This window comes from Papio anubis, chromosome 20 (assembly GCF_008728515.1).
Source record: "Papio anubis isolate 15944 chromosome 20, Panubis1.0, whole genome shotgun sequence".
NCBI lineage: Eukaryota > Metazoa > Chordata > Mammalia > Primates > Cercopithecidae > Papio > Papio anubis.
In genome coordinates this window covers 11,237,829-11,259,067 of record NC_044995.1, presented here as the reverse complement: position 1 = coordinate 11,259,067, position 21,239 = coordinate 11,237,829, and the positions used below count along the sequence as shown (strand labels likewise).

General features: G+C 47.8%; 1 protein-coding gene across 4 annotated transcripts in view; it reads right to left on the bottom strand.

Moving 5' to 3' along the window:
* SMIM17 (small integral membrane protein 17) overlaps positions 1-21,239 on the bottom strand; it is a 62,400-nt gene that overhangs the window by 18,670 nt on the left and 22,491 nt on the right. The window contains exons 1-3 of one of the 4 annotated variants that reach the window (XM_021931480.2): positions 20,337-20,811; positions 4,958-5,017; positions 2,427-2,493 (exon numbers count right to left, since the gene is read on the bottom strand). The gene's annotated coding sequence lies outside the window, so the exon portion shown is untranslated. Of the gene's footprint in view, positions 1-1,925; positions 1,986-2,426; positions 2,494-4,957; positions 5,018-20,336; positions 20,812-21,239 lie in introns of those variants that run through there. The other 3 variants (XM_009195434.4, XM_003916181.5, XM_009195435.4) reach the window with 3 other exon arrangements.

Sequence of the window (21,239 nt, the reverse complement as noted above, 5' to 3'; positions counted from 1 at the left end):
GCCACTGCACTCCAGCCTGGGTGACAGAGCAAGACTCTGTCTCAAAGAACCAATCAATGAATCAATCAAGAGTACTCTTTTACTGTGAGTTTTCTACATATAAAAATTAAATATAGGTCCAGAGAAATATTTCCCTATTGTAAGGTGCCCATGAACAAACGGCAGCGGATGCATGGCATGGGAAGAGACGACGGGGGGCCGTGGGGAGTGCAGCAAAAGAGAAATCAGGTCTCCTGTCTGAAGAAGCAGCACCGTGCAACTCAGCTAATGTTTGCAGAGCAAACGCTTGGGACTGATGTCGCCCATCCTGTGATTTCTCAAAAGAAGGCTGGAAATCTGTATTTTCAGATGGCATTTTCTACATTTCATGATGTCCATAATTATTTCCAGTGTTTAACAGGAAGACACCTGTAGTCAAACAGCGTAAGTTGTGGGGCTGAATTAGACCCTGGGGTTGCCCATTTGCAACCTCGGTGTGGGTTGGGGAGTCTGTTGGGAGTGAGGAGAGGAGGCTGCCTAGATATTTTTTCAGGGGAAGAAAATTTCATGCAGGGGAGGTGTTGGGAGGCACCCATAGGGGGTCTCGCTGGTTTGTGGCACCACGGGGTTTATTGTTTTGCTTTGTTTTTTTTGGTAGTCTCGCTCTGTCGCCAGGCTGGAGTGATGGTGATCTGGCTCACTGCAGGGTTAGGCACCTCTAAGCCTCCCGAGTAGCTGGGACTACAGGCGCCGCCACCGCGCCCCGGCTAATTTTTGTATTTTTTAGTAGAGACGGGGAGGTTTCCACTGTGTTAGCCAAGGATGGTCTCGATCTCCCCGACCTGCGTGATCGCCAGTCACCGGCCTCCCAAAGTGCTGGGATTACAGAGGCTTGAGCCACGGCGCCCGGCCTTGCTTTGTTGCAATGTCAGAAGAGACAACATTAATCATGGATCTAGGTGGAGGGGAGGGGACGGCGTGGAAAAGGAGAAAATGCAGGCTAGCGGGGTGACAGATGGGAGAGACAAGAGCCATCAGGTCAAGGTCAGGAGAAGCTGGATCTGCAGTGAATGGAGGAGGAAGAAGGAAAGGGGATGAGACAGAGGTATGGTGGGCGGGGAGGGGATTCACACTCCACAGCCTCAGTGTTCTTGGTGAAATAGCAAACAAGTCATCCCCTGAGAGGATGGAGACGCAGTCACAACAAGGACAACCAGCAACCACAATAAAAGCAATAACTATCTCGGCAGTGTTTCCTGGAGCCCGGGACTCTCCTTGTGCCCAGTCCTGCTGAACACTGCGAATCCCTTTTCTCACATAAAGCTCGCCATGCTTCTCGCTACAGACACTATTATGTTTCCATTTGACAGACAGGGATGTCCCTTGATCAAAGCCACACAGCCCAGAAGAGTGGGGGCGGGGCTGCAGCACCTGTTTGCTGAGAGCCTGCGCTCCCACCGTTGCAGGGTGGTCCACGGGGACCCAGGCGGACACACGACGCGAACACGCACAGGTGCACACGCGGGCAGGTGCACTGACACCCAGGCGGGGAGCGAACATCGACATGGGGTCCCCGCGAGACGAGCGCACGTGCCCGCGCCGCCCCACGAGGGTACACAGACCATCAATGCACTCTCAGTGCAGGTCCGGGCTCCCCTCCTGACGCGGAGGCTGGAATTCACCTGCAACCCCAAACCAGGACCCAGACCGCCGCTGTGGAGAAACAGACGCGACCCCGACAGACCCCGGCCCTCTCCCACCGGACCGGCTTGGAGACGCCCCCCTCCCCGGACCCCATCCCGGGAGCGGCTCTGCCCTTCACCCCCACCCATGCACACACACACTCTGCGCATCCACATTCGCGCGCCTCCCCGGATCGCCGCCCGAGCCCCCAGCCCCTTTTCTCCGCCTCCTTCCCGCCCGCGGGGGTCCCTCGAAGGACTCACCCTCCCCAACCAGACCCTGTCTGGGCTCTGCAGAGCTGGCGCCGCACTGACTGCGGCTGCGCAGACGCGGAGGCTGCGGGATGTGGGGGGGGGGGGGGGGGGGGGGGGGAGGTGGGGGAATTGGGGAGCGTGGGCGGCCTCCTCCCCTCCTCCACCCCCGGGAAGCCTGCACCTGGAGGGGCGTGGGGAAGGCAGTGGAGGGGCCGCAGAGGCCGTGTACCCGCGGCGTGGTTGCAGGGGGGTGTGGTACCGAGCTGGTCCATCCCCAGCTGATGGGCACGTACGTTATGTTCGAGGTCCCCTGCGACAGATGCCCCAAGGCCAGCGGCTTTGCGCACGCCCCCCGTGGTTCTCCAGTCTGCAAACCGGGAGTCCGGGTGGGCGGAAGGGAGAAGGAGCTGGGGCAGGGGGTGGCAGCCCGGGGACCCTGAGACCCGACCGCCTGGGGCAGCGGCTGGCTTTGCCATTAGTTACTAGTGAGTCCTCGGGTGTGTTACTTACCATTTCTGTGCCTCGGTTGCCCACGCTGTAAAGTGGGAATAATTATGGTTACCAAGTCCCAGGATTTCTGTGAAAGTAAAACAATAATAACAATAAAGTAATACACGTGCAGTTCTTACAACAGTTCCTAATAGCTGCTGTTATTATCAATGACCGTTGTTGTTCAAATATGCAATTGCAGTGACTACAGCCAAGTTGCTCTCATGGAGGCTACATTAAATTTTTAAAATTTTCGACAAAGCCATAAGTAGGGGGAAAACGGTGTGCCTGTGTAATCTTAGCTATATTCCCCTGATTACTAGTGAGAAGTAAACTCACGTGTTTTTGAACAGGCTTATTCTCTCTTCTGCGAATTACCTGTCTGTCTCCTCTCCGCATTGCTCTATTTGTTTATATAGCTTTTATTTACTGATTAATAGGTATTCTTTCTATATTCTGCACATTAATCGTTTGCCTGTTACTCTATCTGTGGCAAATATTTTCTCCTGGCCTCTCCCTTACATTTTTGTTGTGTTTACACAGTGCCTGAAGTTTTGAATTTTAATAAAAATCCAAGATATCCTTTTAATTTTATTTTATATATTTTGCTTTTAACGTCTTAAGATGCCCTTCCTCAGCCTTCTATCCCTTCTCTCTCTCTCTCTCTCTCTCTCTCTCTCTCTCTCCCCCTCCCCCCCACCCCATCTCTTTGAGACAGGGTCTCACTCTGTCACCCAGGCTGGAGTGCAGTAGTGTGATCATAGCTCACAGCAGCCTTGAACTCCTGGGCTCAAGTGATGCTCTTGCCTCAGCCTCCTGAGTAGCTGGGACTGCAAGCATGTGCTACCACACCTGGCTAATTTTTAATTTTTTTGTAGAAAGGGGGTCTCACTATGTTGCCCAGGCTGGTCTCAAACTCCTGGCCTCAACTGATCTTCCCGGCTCAGCCTTCCAAAGCGCTGGATTACAGGCATGAGTCACTTCACCTGGCCTCACCCTACTCTCATAAACAGATTTTCCTGGATAATCTTATATTTTACAGTCTTATTTTATATATTTATTTTGTTTGAACCTTCTGGAATTTTTTTGAATGGTATGAGGTAAGGATTTAACCTCCTTTTCCAAATGGATAGAAAATTGAATTACCCTGATCATTCAGAAAAACAAAAATAACTCTCGTTTATCCAAAAAATACTATAAGGAAAGGCCTCTTGTTAATATTATCTCATTTAATTCCAACAGCCCAAAGTGGAAGTATTATTATCCCCATTTTACAGAGAAGGGAACTGAGGCACGAAGGAGTTAAATGAGTTGTGTGAAGGACACACAGCAAGATTATGGAAGAGCTGAGACTGGGTTTGCCTACGAGTTTTCAGATAGGTTATGTAATTGGGAGGGGAAACTTCCTTCATTTCTATGTTTAGGAGATGAGTTTCCTGCCATTCCAAAGATAGTTCAGAGTGTGCAGAGAAGAGAGATGAACTGTCAAGAATTAGACATTTCATCCAATCCTCATCACTTCCTTTGATAACAAGATATTTAGTACAAGAGACCAGGGGAGCTGCCCCAGGTCACAGAGTCTTGAGAGGGTTGGGAACCAGGCACCCAGATGCAGATCTAACCATGTACTAGCTGTATAACCTTTGGAAGTGAATTAACTCGGTCTCCGTTTCCTTACCTGCAAAATGGGGACAATAATATTTTCTACTTCATAGGGTTATTGTGAATATCATATAAGTTAATACATATGCCTCCTAGTTTTGAGTGCTCAGTAAATGTCACTGGTTTGTCATTATAATTATTGAATAGCAGGTCCTCAATATGGGGAAAAATCTCCAGTTATGACCCTCATAGTCCAGATGAATTATGGTTATTTCAAAATGGACTCAAGTTTTTCCAAAATCTATTTGGAAAAAGAGGTTAAATCCTTACCCCAGAATTCTGAGGGAAGGATTTTTTTTTTTTTTTTTTTTTTTTTTTTTTTTTTTTTTTTGAGATGGAGTTTCACTCTTGTTTCCCAGGCTGGAGTGCAGTGGTATGATCTCGGCTCACTGCAACCTCTGTCTCCCGGGTTCAAGCGATTCTCCTGCCTCAGCCTCCTGAGTAGCTGGGATTACAGCCGTGTGCCACCATGCCTGGGTAATTTTTGCATTTTTAGTAGAGACAGGTTTTCTCCGTGTTGGTCAGGCTGGTCTTGAACTCCTGACCTCAGGTGATCCACCTGCCTCGGCCACCCAAAGTGTTGGGATGACAGGCATGAGCCATCGTGCCTGACCCAAAGGAATGTTACTGAGTGACCCCTTAGAGGTGATTTCTTCCTGAAACAGAAGAAAACAATGAAGGGAGAGTCCTGTAATCCTATTTTATGTCTTACTTTAATGTTTCTCAAACTTCAACTGCTCAAATATCCCTTTTCAATGTTTTCCCTGTTTCTGCAGCAACGAATAATATCTTCATGATTGCTTTCATTTCCACATAACATCCCCGCATTCCTATTTACTTAATATTTGTATTTAAAATGAATTTGTTTTCTAAAACCATTTAAGAAGTACCTGTAAATGGAAACTTTACAGCACTCCTATGAATGGAAAACCAGTTTCAAGTGCCATAACCTAAAAGGGAAATAAAATCACAATTAATAAATTATAGCTACATGCCACCACTAGGTGTGGTAGGTTGAATTATTGGATCCAATTCTTCATTATCCTCATGTAACATAACACATTCTCTGTCTTGCCATAGCCTCATGGCAAATCAAGGGGTGGAGTACAGATGTGTTATGCCCATGGGCATTTTCCCTCTGTTGATTGTGCTTTGTGTACTTTCACTGTAGTAAACCGTAGCCGTGCATATGACTGTGTGCTGAGTCTCTCTTCAGTCCTCCTCCCAGGAAAGCATCAAACCTGAGGGTGATCTTGGGGAACCCAACACAGGCCTCAAACCCTGGACCACAATTTTATCAGGAGGTGAGTGCTGCTGACACCTTTCTGGGGCTCCATGACTAGCCAGGAAAAGAAAAATTAATGCAGGGCTGAGAATTCATCCACTCATTCATTCATTCACTCATTCAACTAATATTTGTTAAACAACTGCCATGTGAAGATGCTGCTCCGGGTAGCTAAGGCAACTGATGTCTGTGGCCTCATGGGGCTTACATTCTAATGATGAAAACAGACAATGTCAAGTAAACCAATAAGTGCAAAATGAAATATAGTTTGTGCTAAATTCTGTGAAGTACTAAATTCTGTGAAATAAATCACTGTGATAGTAACTTTGAAGCCAGTTTAGACGGGAATGGTCAGGGAAGGTCTTTTAGAAAAGGTAACATTTTGAGCTAAGAACCATATGGTGGAAAGGAGACAATTATAGTTGAATTCACACTAGAATGCACTCAGCACCACGGACAGAGCACACCAGCGGCAAAGGCCCTGAGGAACCAACAAGGAGGTGGTGTGGCCAGTGCGACCAGGAAAGCGAGAGTGTAATGGGATGTAAGATAGAGAGGCGCCCGGGCGCGGTGGCTCACGCCTGTAATCCCAGCACTTTGGGAGGCTGAGGCGGGCAGATCACGAGGTCAAGAGATCGAGACCATCCTGGCCAACATGGTGAAACCCCATCTCCACTAAAAATACAAAAATTAGCTGGGCGTGGTGGCGCACACCTGTAGTCCCAGCTACTCAGGAGCCTGAGGAAGGAGAATCGCTTGAACCCGGCAGGTGGAGGTTGCACTGAGCTGATATCACGCCATTGTACTCCAGCCCGGGCGACAGAGTGAGACTCCGTCTAAAAAAAAAAAAAAAAAAAAAAAAGAGGCATCCAGAGTCGTGAAAGCCACAGGAAGAGCTTTGAATTTTATTGTAGGTGTATTGGAAAGTAGTGGAAAGTACTGAGGAATGGTGTGATAGACTGTGTTTTACATTTTCCAGGGGTCACTGAAACTGCTGTGTGGGGAATGCACTAGAAGGGGCAATAAAGTAGGATGATCAATTAGGAGGCTCTTGCAGTAAACCAGGTGAGAAGCAACGGTGGCCTGGAGTAAGGCAGTGGCAGTGGGGATGGAGAGCAGTGGGTAGATTCAGGATTTGCTCTACAGGCGGAGCTGAGCGAACTCACTAATGGCTGGAGTGTGAGGTGTGAGAGAACAAGAGGAATCAAGGGAGACTTCCGGGCTTTGGGCCTGAGCAACTGAGTGCCCTGAAGTGCACTAATTGGGATCAAGTTTATTTTGTGGGGAAAATCCAGAGTTCCCTTTTGGGCATGTTAACTGGGCATGTTAACTGCTGGATGCCTGCGTTTCTGAGGTCAGTTCCAGAAGAGCCTGGATTACCCGAATAGCCCCATCAGAGCCTTCAGGGGTGAGGGTTGCAGTGTGGGCTCAGGAATCAACTCAGAAGAGCGCCTACATCTAGCACAGGCGGTGGCGAAATGACACTTGTTCCTATCCATGTTGCAGAACCAGTCCAGCAGGGCTCTCCCTGATGCTGGAATAGTCCAGGCACACGCTACCCTGCGAGGCTGGGAGGCTGCCCGTGGTGCTGAACCATTCTGGCCTGAGCTATCCGGGGCTCTGATGGATATTAGCAGGGCTGTCCGTGGTGCTGAACCATTTTCAGCAGGGCTGTCCTGCCAGGCTTGGGCTGTCTGCGGTGCTGAACCATTCACATCACGAGTTGCCTTGGGGGCTGTCCGTGGTGCTGAATCTGTCTGGTATGAGCTGTCCGCAGTTCTAAACCATTCAAGCGTTAGCGTTCGGTGGTGCTGACGCTGTACACAGACTAGCAGAAGAAATTTTTTTTCCCTCCTTTAAAGAACCCATCCGCCTGGGGAAAGCCCTGCTGTTGCCTGGAAACAAAGATCTCTGGGCTGTGGAGAGCATGGGATGAAAGCAGATGAGGGCAAGAACTGCAAAGTCATTTTTAAGTGACAGCTTTGGTTCTTAGGACAGCATGGCCTGACTACAACCTGATTGAAATTATTAACATGAAGTTTCCCAAACAGCTCTGAAGAGGGGGAAAGTACAGAAAGGAAATTCAAAGAAAGAGATGCCCAGGATTCAGGCTGTTGGTTATTCTGTGTTGGGAGAAGCAGTGGAGTGGGGAGGAGAGGACTATATAAGTATATGTGAGTTATTGGCAAAGCCCTATTTTTTATATTGCAAGCTGGGGTCACAAGAGGGATGTTATTGTAGATTTACAGAAATGCAGCATGGCTACAGTTTCTCATGCTTCCAAATACAACCAATCACATACATTGTAAACTGTGACTGTTATTTTAGTGTCGCTTTAGCTGGTGAATAGACACACCCATCATCTTTTTGTCAGGGTTAGTCTTGAATTATGTGGGTTTTTAATTGTACACCCTCTGCAAGAATGAGTCCTTCACAAAATCAAACCTCTCTTGAACTGTTGAATGGATGAATAAGTATTCTTCCCAATGGTCTGGTCACTAGAAAAGGCACAGCTTCCACACTCACTCAAGAGACAGACATTTATAAAGCACTCACTATGTGCTGGACATTGCAGGTGACACCCAGTATGCCTGAAGCATATCCTCTATGCCTAACAGGATGATATTCACAACTCTTCAAGGGCCAGAGAACTTTGAGGCTCTGACTTTGAGCTCTTTGTTTACCTAGAACCACTGTGATATGGCTCTTCACTATCTTTCTATTATATCCTCTAATGAAGTTGCTGCTCCAGTGAGTTTTGATATTTCAATTTCTCAAAATAAGCTGGAGTGCATTACGTCATGAATATTTCTTTTTGCTTACTGTCTGCCTTGCTTCTAAAATGGTACAGACCCATGATGGTAGGGGCTGAGTGTTTCTAATTTACCTCTGAGCCTCCAGAACCCGGAACATGTCTTGGCACATACCAGATGGCCTATGAATGTTTTGAAACAGCTGAATAAATGAAAGACGGTGTTTGTAAATGTAAACTATCTCAATATTTTAATGCTGATAACTCATTAAAAGGAAAATGAGTGACCCAAACTGTCCTCATCCGTTGGCAGGATGCAGTCTATGATCTGCCTGGTTGAGACATCCAAGATCGTAGACCCCTGCTGAGCAAGACTCTGCCATAAGACCACTTCAGGGGCCGGTGACCTGTTGTTCTATCCTCTAGTACATCTGCTGTGGCCCATAAGGCAGGGTTCTGTGGCACCAAGCAGGGATTCCTATCAGTAGGGACCATCCCACAAGGAGAGGAATCTATTTCATGCTTTCTGACAACTGCAGGGAATTAATCACACTATGTGGATGTATCTCGTTTATGTGACTGTCTCCAAATGGTGATCATTTGGGAGCCTCGGATCCCCTCGGGCAGGTCAGCTTGGAAATGGCATATCCAGGATTAAACCCAGAGCAATATGTCCCCAAAGACCTTCTTGTTTCACTACTACTAAAAAATTTTCCATTTATTTAAGATGGGGATGCAGGGGGAAGAAGTATGATTGAAATAGGAAAACTCACCTTGTTATTTAAAACCTAGAAGGATACAATTACTTGGGGGTATATAGGGTAAATCATACAAGGGCAGTGAGCTGCCAAGTCTGCTTAGAGAAACAGGTTCTCCTAGCCACTTCCAGCCCACAGGGCTTTTCTGCAGTCTCGCTAGAAAAATGATTCCAAAGACAGAATCGCTACACATCAAGTAACATTTATTGAGAGCTTAATGTGTCCTCACCAAGATCCTGTTGGTTGGGTGTTGTTATTACACTCATTTTACAGAACAAAATAGATCGTTGTGGATGGATATGAAAAGGTCTCCAAGACACATCATTTCATGGGAAGATGCGGGGAGCAAGTTGCAAAACTACAGATGTAGTCTGACATGAATTACGTGAAAACCCAACAACACAAAAAACAATGTCGATATTTTCTGTGGGCACATAGATATGTGTAAAAAGTCTTCACAGGTTAAAAACACAAAAGGTATTTAAAAGAAAAAAAATCACAAGATTACCAAGTTTACCAAAATTACATTTGTTCTTTCATGATAAAAAAAAAAAGGGGGTAATAATATTAAATGATTAAATGATTACCACATCCAGAAAGTTTGTGAAGTCTCTTTAAATCTCAGCATGGCAAAACTTAGAGATACATATATATATACACACACATTACACACACATATATATATGTATCTCTATATATATATTTATATATATAAAAATATATATATATATTGCTAAGGAGTCCGGCTTACAGGAAGTGCTCAATGTTTTATTATTTGGGGACCAGGACTAAACAGGGTGAATCTGGTATGTTTGGTCAACCTCAGGATGCAACCTAATTTTTCTTCCTGACTGTCATATGTCACGAATGTGATGATTTTCCTTTCAAATGTATTGCTTATAAAACAAAGAAGTTAAGAACTTTGTAAAGAAAGAAGAAGAAAAGCCAAAGATATGAACAATTGTAAGACACATTTCAATGTGAGAGATATTAAAATGTAAATAACTAACAACTCAGCATCAATAAAATATGATTTACTGGCCGGGCGTGGTGGCTCACACCTGTAATCCCAACACTTTGGCAGGCCGAGGTGGGTGGATCAGCCAAGGTAAGAAGTTCAAGAGCAGCCTGGCCAACATGGCAAAACCCTGTCTCTACTAAAAATACAAAAAACAAAGCCAGCATGGTGGTGGGCTACTGTAATCCCAGCTACTTGGGAGGCTGAGGCAGGAGAATCGCTTGAACCTGGGAGACAGAGGTTGCAGTGAGCCAAGACTGCACCATTGCACTCCAGCCTGGGCATCAAGAGCAAAACTCCATCTCAAAAAAAAATAATAATTTACTTATCACAACATATCCAATAACAATAGTGCATATCTCATAGTATGCAGATGATAGGCATTTGGCATTGTTATTATGGAATGGGTAATAGTAACCAGGTTCATTCTATGTATAAGAAAAGTGAAGCTGAGGATCAATGCATACACACACACACCTCAAGATAATTCTATGCTCTCTCGTCCTCTCAAATCCCTGCTCAGTCATGTGCACTGGCTTCAGCTGGCTTGCTGGAGGATGAGATGCCCAGGGAGGAGAGGGGAGTTATCTTGGACAAAGTTATTCTGGACCAGGCAGCCCACAGCTGACCACATTTGAACACATGAGGCCTGCTCAGGCCAGAACTATCCAATTTAACTTAGCCCAAATGGCCACATTCATAAGCTAATAACGCTTGTTATTTTAAGTCACTAAGTTTTGGAGTGGTTTGTTACACAGCAAAAACTGACTGATACATTTTATATACACAACTGATAATCAGCAGAGAGCACTACTACTGTTACACTTTATATACACAACTGATAATTAGCAGAGAGCACTACTACTTCTATATAGGTTGTTAATTTATTGAAATGTTTCTGTGAAAGTCGGTAAATAGCTGCTCACTGAAAGCCCCTGAAGCCCCCTCACTTAAAGAAAACACAAATAAGACACATATTGTTCTTTGTTAGTTTTGAGTTAATTCTGTAATTCAGAACTCCTACCATATTCAAATATTCAACTCATTTCTCACCCAGTTGAATCCTGATATATTTGGCCAGTCTTCTAAAGATGGACTCTTGGGTGTTGCCAATTCTTCTAAGCAAAGCATCAGTGAACACTTGGATGAAAGGAGAATGTCTTCCTTAGATACCCATGTAACTGTCTCTTTGCCAAGTGGGTCTCTGCTCAAATGTTACCTTCTTAGAGGGGCCCTCTCTGACCACTGAAGTTGAGGTGGCCTCCGCCTTCACTCTCCATTTCATCCCATTCTCTGATCATACCCAGAAATTAGGAGTGGTGGTTCCATATGGCAAAAGACTTTGGTTTGTTCATTGCTGGGTTCCCAGGCCCTGGAACAGTGCCTGGCACAGAGTAGGTGCTCAGATGTTTGTTGAATGAACGACTCCCTGCTCACCCCCAAAGTTTCTTATTTCTTGGGATTCCTACTTATCAGAGGGCACAGAAGTTCTGAGTATTTATATATTAGGTATTCACTCTCTTCCTTTTCTCACTTTCTTTTTCCTTAAAACAGCTACTCACCCACCACTAAGGAGGAGAGAAAAAAATAGCTCAGGCTCCTTCCTGACCCAAATTTCTCCTCCTCCTTTCCACATGCATCTGCTCACACCAACCTCTCTATGCTACATTGGATCAACAATGAAAAATGCCAACTTCACACCTACCTCTTCCTTCCCTCCATTTCTTTCCACCTCTCAATCTCTCTGTAAAACAGGTGATCAGCTATAAATAAACATTTACATCCCTGTAGGCATCTCTTAAAAGAAACTTGCGCCCAAAAAGATCCCCTTATGAATTTTCATGCCTTGAAAAAGATTTACTGGGCAAATGAGTACATGTCACAAAGGAAATGGAAAACCTATTGAGCCTCATGGGGTGGTGCTGGGGAGGAGGGAGTAGATGGATGGATATAATTCCTAATATTTCTCCCTGGTCTTGGTAGACAAATAAGCATCAGGGAAACTTGTTCTGATAACAGACATGGAGCTTGGTCATACTTAAACCTTACATCAACCTTAGGAGGTGATAATAAAAGTATTATTGGCTGGGTGTGGTGGCTAGCACCTGTTACCCCAATGCTTTGGGAGGCTGAGGTTGGATCATTGCTCGAGCCCAGCAGTTTGAGACCAGCCTGGGAAACATAGAGAGATCCCATCTCTACAAAAAAAAATTTTTGAAAAATAGCCAAATGTGGTGGCACACATCTGTAGTCCCACCTACTGAGGAGGCTGAGGTGGGAGGATCACTTGAGCCCAGGAGGTTGAGGTTGAGGCTGTAGCGAACCATGATCGTGCCATTGCACTCCAGCCTCAGGACAGAGCAGGATCCAGTCTCAAAAAATAAAATGAAAGTATTATTATACTGATAATGATAACAACACATAACAAAACTTCCCATGTGTAAGTACTGTTCTGTTTTTTTTGTTTGTTTTTGTTTTGAGACAGAGTCGCACTGTATTGCTCAGGCTGGAGTGCAGTGGCACGATCTCAGCTTACTGTAACCTTCATCTCCTGGGTTCAAGTGATTCTCACATCTCAGCCTCCCGAGTAGCTGGGACTACAGGTGTGCACCACCACACCGAGCTAATTCTTGTATTTTTAGTAGAGACGGGGTTTCACCATGTTGCCCAGGCTGGTCTCGAACTCCTGACGTCAAGTGATCTGCCCACCTTGGCCTCCCAAAGTGCTGGGATTGCAGGCGTTAGCCACCACATCTGGCCATTAGCCACCACATCCAGCTGTAAGCAGTGCTCTAAATGCATCATTGTGTTACTTCACTTCTTCTTGACAACACTATAAGGCGGATACTATCGCTATCCCCAGTCTACAGATGAGGAAACTGATGCACCAGAGAAACTAAGTCACTTTTCCAAAGTTCCTCAACAGAGAAGTGGCAAAACCAGCATCTGAATGCAGTAGTCCATCTCCTGGAAATGGCAACATGATGTTGCTACTTCGACTTTATTGGTTGGAAGCTAGTCACATGGCCACACCTAGCTGCAAGGGAGACTGGGAAATGCAGCTAAAATGTAAAGGTTCTAGCACTATGGAAGGAGGAGGGACCAGATATCGGGGAAAAATGAACAGTCTCTACACACCCACCCTAGACCCTTGAAGATCTGAAAAATCAGAAGTTTGCAGTTATTCCTCAGGATGGGTCAGGGAGTAACTGAGATAAGTGTTCTTATACATTGGTGGTGGGAGTACCAACGGGAGTACCAACAAAGACATTGCTCTGGGAAGGTGCGTCAGTTAGCTATTGCTATACAACCAACCATGGCAACATTTAAAAGCTCAAAACAGAAACAACTATTATTTACTATAGTTCATGAAGTTATGAACCAGCTAGACAGTTCTGCTCATCTGTCTTTGGCTGATCTTGGCTGGACTTGCTCCCATATCTGTCCACAGCTTGCACTGTGAGTTGGGGGTTGTGCTGGCTGGCCTAGAATAACTTTGACCAGGATGACTTCCCCCATGGGCCTGTCATCCTCCAGCAAGCTAGCTCAAGCCAGTGCACATGGCTGAGCGGGGACCTGAGAGGAAGAGAGCACAGAGGCATCTTGGGGTTTAGCCTCTGAATGGACACACCATCATCTGTTGGCAGGGTTGGTTTCCCGGAGGCCTCCCTCCTTGGCTTGTAGATGGTCGACCTTCTGTGCGTGTCTGAATCCTAATCTCCTTGTAATTACACCAGCAGATTGGATTAGGGCCGGCCCTAGTGACCTCATTTGACCTTGATCACCTGGGTAAAGGTCCCATCTCCCAATACAGTCACCGTATTGGGAAGTACTGGGGTTAGGACATCAGCCTATCAATTTGGTGGGGAGCACAGTTCAGCCTGCAACGCTCACCAGCCCAGACCCCTTCAGAGCTGTGCTCTCCTACTGGAGACCTAAGATTGATACAGTGGAGTTGGATGCTGTGTTGGATCATAAATCCCATTGGCTTTACTTTCTTTTTATTATTATTATTTTATTTTATTTTTCCATAAGTTACTGGGGTACAGGTGGTATTTGGTTACATGAGTAAGTTCTTTAGTGGTGATTTGTGAGATTCTGGTGCACCCATCACACTGCACCATATATGTTGTCTTTTATCCCTCGCCTCCCCCTCCCATGCTTCCCCCCAAGTCCCCAAAGTTCAGTGTATCACGGATTTACCTTCAAAACCTACCCAGAATCCATTACCTTCTCACCATCTCTGCCCGGTCCCAGCCACGCTCACCCCTCGCTGGGACAATTGCAGGGGTCTCCCCACTTCGCCCTTGCTCCATTCTCCCTGCCCCCAGCCTGTTCCCCACACAGAAGCCCTTCATGTCCCTCCTCTGCCCATAACCCTCCATGGCTCCCACCTCACCCAGTCAAGCTGCAGTCTTCACCCTGCTGGCCAGCGCCCCACGTGATCCAGCCCCTGTCTGCTCTCTGTCCTTTTGTCACTCTGCCTGAGGTGTGGGCGAAACCCCAGGCCTCTGCCCTGGCTCTTCCTTCTTCCTGAAACACTTTCCCCCATATCCCTATCCACCTTGTCCTGCCTCTGAGTTTCTGCTTTCCTGTCTCCTCCTCAGGGTGCCTTCCCCCTCCACCTTCTTAAATCTGGAACCTGCCCCGACCCTCCGCATAGTACCCTCCTCTTTCTGAGATATTTTCTCCACAGCTTTAAAAAAATTGTCACTTCCCAGAAGAACATCAACCCCACAAAGGCAGGGGTTTTGTAAGTCTTCTTCACAGCTGTTTCTCCAGCCCTTAGAACTTTATCTGGTTCAAACAGGCACAGTCTGTAGGTCTTCTGATATAATTTATTCCAACACAGTCTGTATGCCTTTGAATATAACTTAGCCATGGAGGGTTATGGTCAGAGGAGGGACGTGAAGGGCTTCTGCGTGGCAAACAGGCTCGGGGCATGGAGGATGGAGCAAGGGTGAGGCGGGGAGACCTCTGCAATCATCCCAGCAAGGGGTGAGCATCGCCAGGACCAGGCAGGGGTGGCAATTTATTCTGTTACTGTCATGGCTCAGATTTGCCACCCCAAACAGCTGGGAATTTAACCTTTTATTCCTGTACCTGATGTCTACATGTGCTGGTACCACCCTGGGCTTTGGGTAGCAGGGAGGGTCAGCCTCTCCTCAAATTCTGTGTTTTCCTTTTGGGCTGCTGTAACAATACCACAGACTGAGTGGCTTATACACAACAGACATTCATTGCTTATGGTCCTGGAGCCTGGGAAGGCCGAGGTTAAGGTGCCAGCAGATTCAGTGTGTGGTGAAGGCCCATTCCCAGTTCATAGATGGAGCCCTCTTGCTGTGCCCACACATGGAGGAAGGAGTGAGGGAGCTCTCTGGGGTCCCTTTCATAAGGGCACCAATCCTATTCATGAGGCCCCACCCTCATGACCTCATCACCTCCCAAAGGCCCTATCTCCTAACACCATCACCTTGGGGGTTAGGGTTTCAACATGTAAATTTTGGGGAGACACACAAATTCAGACCACCGCACCTTTCTTCCAGGGTGTGGAGTTGGTCCTGGGAATCGGCTGACCACCTACCAGAGACTGCACTTCCCATGACCCTTCACGTGCAGGAGAGTGCAAGGAACACTGCTCACCAGTGGAAGGAGAGGAGAGCTATGTGTCCAGAAATGGCTTGGCCCTCCCCGGTCTGCTGCCCAGATGTCTACTTGAGAAATTATGGGCTCAAGATGGTGGAGGGAGCTTGGATCCCTGAGTCACCCCATGGAGTAGATCCTCCTGCTGAGGGACAGCAGCAGAATCAGACTGATGCATGAGGAATACTTTCCAGCATGGGATGTCTCCTGGTCTCTGGGGCTTGTTGATGCATCCAATCCATGCCAACCAGCACGAGGTCTGCCACCTCACCCAGAGCTTCACCCCTGTGCATAAGATGCTAGGACCATCCCCAGGTACCAAGTGAGCTCAGCGAGCACCAGCTCATAAGTGGTGGAACTAGCAGCTGGTCCCCGGATTCCCTGACCCCAGACCCCACCTGACCACCTGGTGGCCCTACACAGGCTGCAAGCCAGGAGTCAAATCTCCTTCTTCCCCAGGGGTATTTTGTGTGGCCTGTCCAGTCCAGGCCCAAATCGCGTATCTTTTTTGTTTGTTTGTTTTGAGACAGCCTCTCACTCTCCTACCCTGACTGGAGTGCAGTGGTACAATCATGGCACACTGCAGCCTCCAACTTCTGGTCTCAAGTAATCCTCCCACCTTGGCCTCCAGAGTGGGTGGGAGGACAGGCACACATCACCACGCCTGACCCCAAAACAGAGTTTCTTAATAAATATGTAAATTTGTTGCCATTTAGAAATCAGAAACATTGCACATAAAAGTCTGGCTTTTCAGCTCCATGATCTCGAATAAATTATTACTGTTCTGAGCCTGTTTCCTCAATCAAAAGAGAGAATAGTATTACCCTATATTAATAATGTAAACCCTGTTAATGTATGTAGCTCTTATATATACATATTTAAGACTCTATTACAATATAAACTTTCTATTAATAAATAATAGTATTTATAATGAAATATTATTAGGGCCGTAAGGTGTGTGTTGGATAGTGCACCTGCTTGACTCAAATAACTCATGTTCATGGCCCTACACCTGGCCTGTCAGGGGTCATAGAATAGTCTGTGATCTCGGAGAGGATCCCTAGTTCATCTCATGTAATTCGGAAACTGCCACCGCACTAGGATTCTGAAGGAAGAGCTTCCTTCTCTCCCCCATATCTGAGGCTGTGAGCTGAGGCCCAGCCTCTCAGTTGGACCATTCTCAGGCCAGGAATCTGCAGCTGCCAGGGGTGCCCACCAGGAGGCCCCTTCGTCATGCTCTGAGGCAGGCGCACTGGGTTCCCCGGTTCGGATTGGGATTCCAGGCGGGGAGGAGCAGAAGAGCCTTCCCTCTGCAGCCTGGGTCATCTGAGGCTGCCCCTCAGTCAAGGCCTGGGTCAGGAGCCTTCTCCAGCTGCCCAGGCTAAGGCCGAATGTAGAGGATTATCTCTGGCTGGGGCAAAGGTGTATGAACCCTGCCTTTTATTTTCAGATGCTTTGATATTTTGGAGGTTTGCCGACCTTGGAGGGACTGTCCCTCCCAGATCTGGGTGATTCCTAGAGACAGCAAACAACCCCGCTGACAGCGTACCTTTCACAAGCAAATCACCCAATCCAGAGCCCACACCCAGCAACTCCCCCACTGGGCTCCCACACTCAGGGGCTCTGTGCACCTGTCCTCAACACCCAGGGCTGAGAACCAGACAGCCAGGGCAGCCCCTGTGCCCCACAACCGCTAAATTACTCAGAAAAGCCAATCCCGCTCCTTGCTAGGGAAGCCACAGAGAAGCTCCTGCCCCCGTCTTCCCCCAGCCCCTCTGCCTCCTGATCTGCCCTGGGCTTCCCTGTGGGGCCTGGCACCGCCCTCTCCTCCCAGGAACTGTAGCAACTCTCTTTTCACTCCCTGGTATCTCCTGACCTATGGGCCTCACCTCCCTGGAATAAGAATAAAACCCACATTTTAAATCAGACAGGGGCTGTGGACAAAAGGCTGAGGAATCCAAGTCAGATCCAGGTCTCCAGGGACTACATTAGGCCCAGAGTGGAATGGGCTGCTGCCTCAGAAAACTCACTTGCTTATTCATGATTCAGCCAGGAAGCATTTATTGAGCACCTACCATTAACTCTTTCATTCGACACACATTTACTGAGCACCCACTATGTGTCTGTGCTGTGCCAAGTTTGGGGGAAACAACAGTGGGCAGGACCAGTAACATCCAGATCTCTACCTGAATGCCGTGTGGAGACGGATGGCAAAGAAAGAAAACAGGTATCGATACAGGCTGCAGTGCGTGCGACGGGGAATATGAAGCAGGGGAAGAAGGGTCATCAGGGAGGGCCTCCTATCAGTTAGGGTCCTGCAGAGAGGCATTAGTGATACAACTTAATATATTTACATATGTCCTATCATATAGATTGCCTTATTTAGATCATATATATCCCATATAGATATATCATATATATGCTATTACATATATATTTATTATGACTACAGAGCATCCGAGTATAGCTTTTTTTGAGGACGAGTTCCTGTCACCCAGGCTGGAGTGCAGTGGTCGATCTCACTCACTGCAAGCCCTCTCCCGCCCTTATTCTCCTGCCCCAGCCTCCCAGGTGGGACTACAGGTTTAAATCCCCACCCTGGGTTAATTTTTAGACATTATTTTAGTAGAGTAATTTGGTACCACCCTGGTCTCGGGATCTCCTGACCTTAGGATCCTCACTTCGCCTCCCAGCGCTGATTACAGGCGCGGAGCCACCACGCCCGGCAGTTTTGTGATAGAGTCTCACCTGCCTGTTGAGTTTATGTAGTGGCATGATCTTGGCTCACTGCCTGGTTCAAGTGATTCTCTGCCTCAGCTTCCTCCTGGGTGCAGCTGGCGACCAAGCACACATGCCACCACCGCCACTCTGTACTTTTAGTAGAGACGAGCCCACCTGGGCCACAGGCCGGCCCTCAGTCCCCACCCCAGGCCCCGTCCCCCAGCCCTAGTGCTTTGGATTACAGGTGAGCCACTCCTGTTTGACTTTTTTTGAGAGAGAGTGAGTCTTCCCTTGTCACACAGGCTGGAGTCCAATGGCACGATCACACCTCACTGCGACCTCTAATTCCTGGACTCAGGCAATCCTCCCACCTCCATCTCCTGAGTAGCTGGGACTATAGGCACACGCCACCACACCTGGTTAATTTTTCTAATGTTTTTGTAGAGATGAGGTCTTGCTATGTTGCCCAGGCTGGCCTCAAACTCCTGGTCTCAAATAATCATCCCACTCTGGCCTCCCAAAGTGCTGGGATTACAGGTGTGGGCCACCATGCCCTACCTGTATATCTTATACATATCCTTTTATATACCTCATATTTCTTATTATACATATGGCATATGTATACTTTTATATATAAATAGATTTAATTTAAATAACTGGCTCATGCTACTGTGGGAGCTGGCAAGTCCTAAATCCATAAGGCAGGCTGGTAGGCTAGAAACTCAGGCCAGAGTTGGCACTGTAACCCTGAGGCAGAGTTTCTTCCTCTCCAAGAAACTGGTTTTGCTCTTAAGACCTTCAACTGATTAGATGAGGCCCACCCACATTACAGATAATAATTGTTTACTTAAAGTCAGCTGACGTGGGCGGCATCCACGTCTATAGTGTCTTCTCAGCACCACCAGGACTCACTGTGTGATGGGACTGCTGGGCACTGGAGCCCAGCCAGGCCAACACGTGAAACTGAGCATCACGGACCTGAGGAAGCTCAGTGTGGGTGCTGGGCCAGGACGGGAGAGGCCCCTTTGGTGGGAGTTGGCTGGGTCAGCGGTGGGACTGGACAAAAGCACAGGGTGGCTGGAGCAGAGTGAGGAGGGGAGCAGGACGGGAGGTGGGAGAGGCTGCATCACACAGGGGTTTGTGAGGAGTCTGGCATTTACTCTGAGTGAGTAAAGGGGTCATTCAGACCCCACCCAGCACCCACAACCTCAAGGCCAGGCTTGGGTCAGGCCTGGGGACACAGAGACACAGGGCCCCGTGAGGGTGAACCCAAAGGCCAGCACATAACCCCAAATAGTGCCTTGGACAGATGTATGGGATAGGAGACTTGTTAAAAAGTAGGTTCCTGACCTGCTTGATTCCCGCCGAATCCACATTTTCAGGAGGGTAAATATAATTTGGCTTCCATAAGTACCCAACTGAGGAACTGGGGGGTGGAATGGTGCCGTGGACTGCAGTCCAGCTTCTGGAGTCAGACTGGGTTTTAATCCAGGAGCTGTGTGACCTTGGGCATCTGGCTGAACCTCTGCGAGTCTGTTTCCTCATCCGTAGAGTGGGGGTGATGAGAGCACCCCCTCAGAGGTGGACAAGTGACTCCATCAATGTGGCCGCTATTCCAGCCCCCTCGGGGTTCCTCTTGGGGAAACGTGGCACCCTGAGTGGGGAACTTGCCCGGGAGGCAGGAGACCAGGGATGTGAAACCCACCTGGTACCACAACATCCCCCCGAGAGGAGCCTCAATGCCCTCCACATCAGCGTGGGTTGCAGGGAAAATAGGAGGGACCTCCGAGGAGGCCCGGGCAGTTCTCTGGATCGGAGAGGGGGGATGGTGGTGGTGCGGCCTCGATCCCATCTCTGCTTCACACACTGGGGAGTCCAGGAAACCAAGGCCAGGAGTCAAGTCCTGGGAAATTCAGTATGTCCATCTCTAGAAGTAGTCCAGTGTAGGCAAGGAGCACGGACCTCAGAGTCCAGGTGGACCCCAGCTCACACCCTGGCCCCTCCACTTCCATGCTGTGTGCCCTCAGGAAGCTCGCCTTGCCTCACTGAACCTCAGATTCCTTATCTGTACGATATGTACATGAATCCCTACCTCAAGGATCTTGTGAGAGTTAAATGAGCCATTTCATCTCTCCAAAGGGCCTTAGAAGGTCTTCTCCTTCCATTTTGCCACTAAAGGGTAGTGAGATCTTGTGTACATATTAGCTAATAATTGTTGACCATTGTGACATCCCATTCTCTGCAGTGCATACATATTCTCATTTATTCCCACAACAGATGCAACTAAAACAATGTCTGATCAAGACTTGCTGCTGGAAACCACCACAATCCCACGCAGGAAGCCAGCCTGAGGATGATGCTAACTCATGAAGGGAGAGCCAGAGAATCACAGAGAACCAGAGCTATGGCTCCAATGAGGACAGCCTGGATCAAACCCACCCTGAGGCCCACTTGACGGCCAGAATTTGAAAAATGGTCCACCTTGGCCGGGCACAGTGGCTCATGCCTGTAATCCCAGCACTTTGGGAGGCTGAGGCAGGTGGATCACGAGGTCAGGAGATCAAGACCATCCTGGCTAACTCGGTGAAACCCCGTCTCTACTAAAAATACACAAAATTAGCCAGGTGTGGTGGCAGGCACCTGTAGTCCCAGATACTCGGGAGGTTGAGGCAGGAGAATGGCATGAACCCAGGAGGCAGAGCTTGCAGGGAGCTGTGATCACACCACTGCACTCCAGCCTGGGCAACAGAGCGAGACTCCATTTCAAAAAAAAAAAAAAGAAAGAAAGAAAAATGATCCACCTTGTTTATACATGCCAAAGTGGCGGTTTTTCTTACTTGCAGAATGTGCTTGCTGATATAACTTTTTTCTGTATTATTTCTTCGTGTACACCAGTGTCAAGGAGTGTGGAACAACTGGAAATGCCAGGACATTAGCAACCAGTAGTATCAAATTGTAAAATAAAAAGGATGGCCTAAAAGGCCCCAGAGAAAGT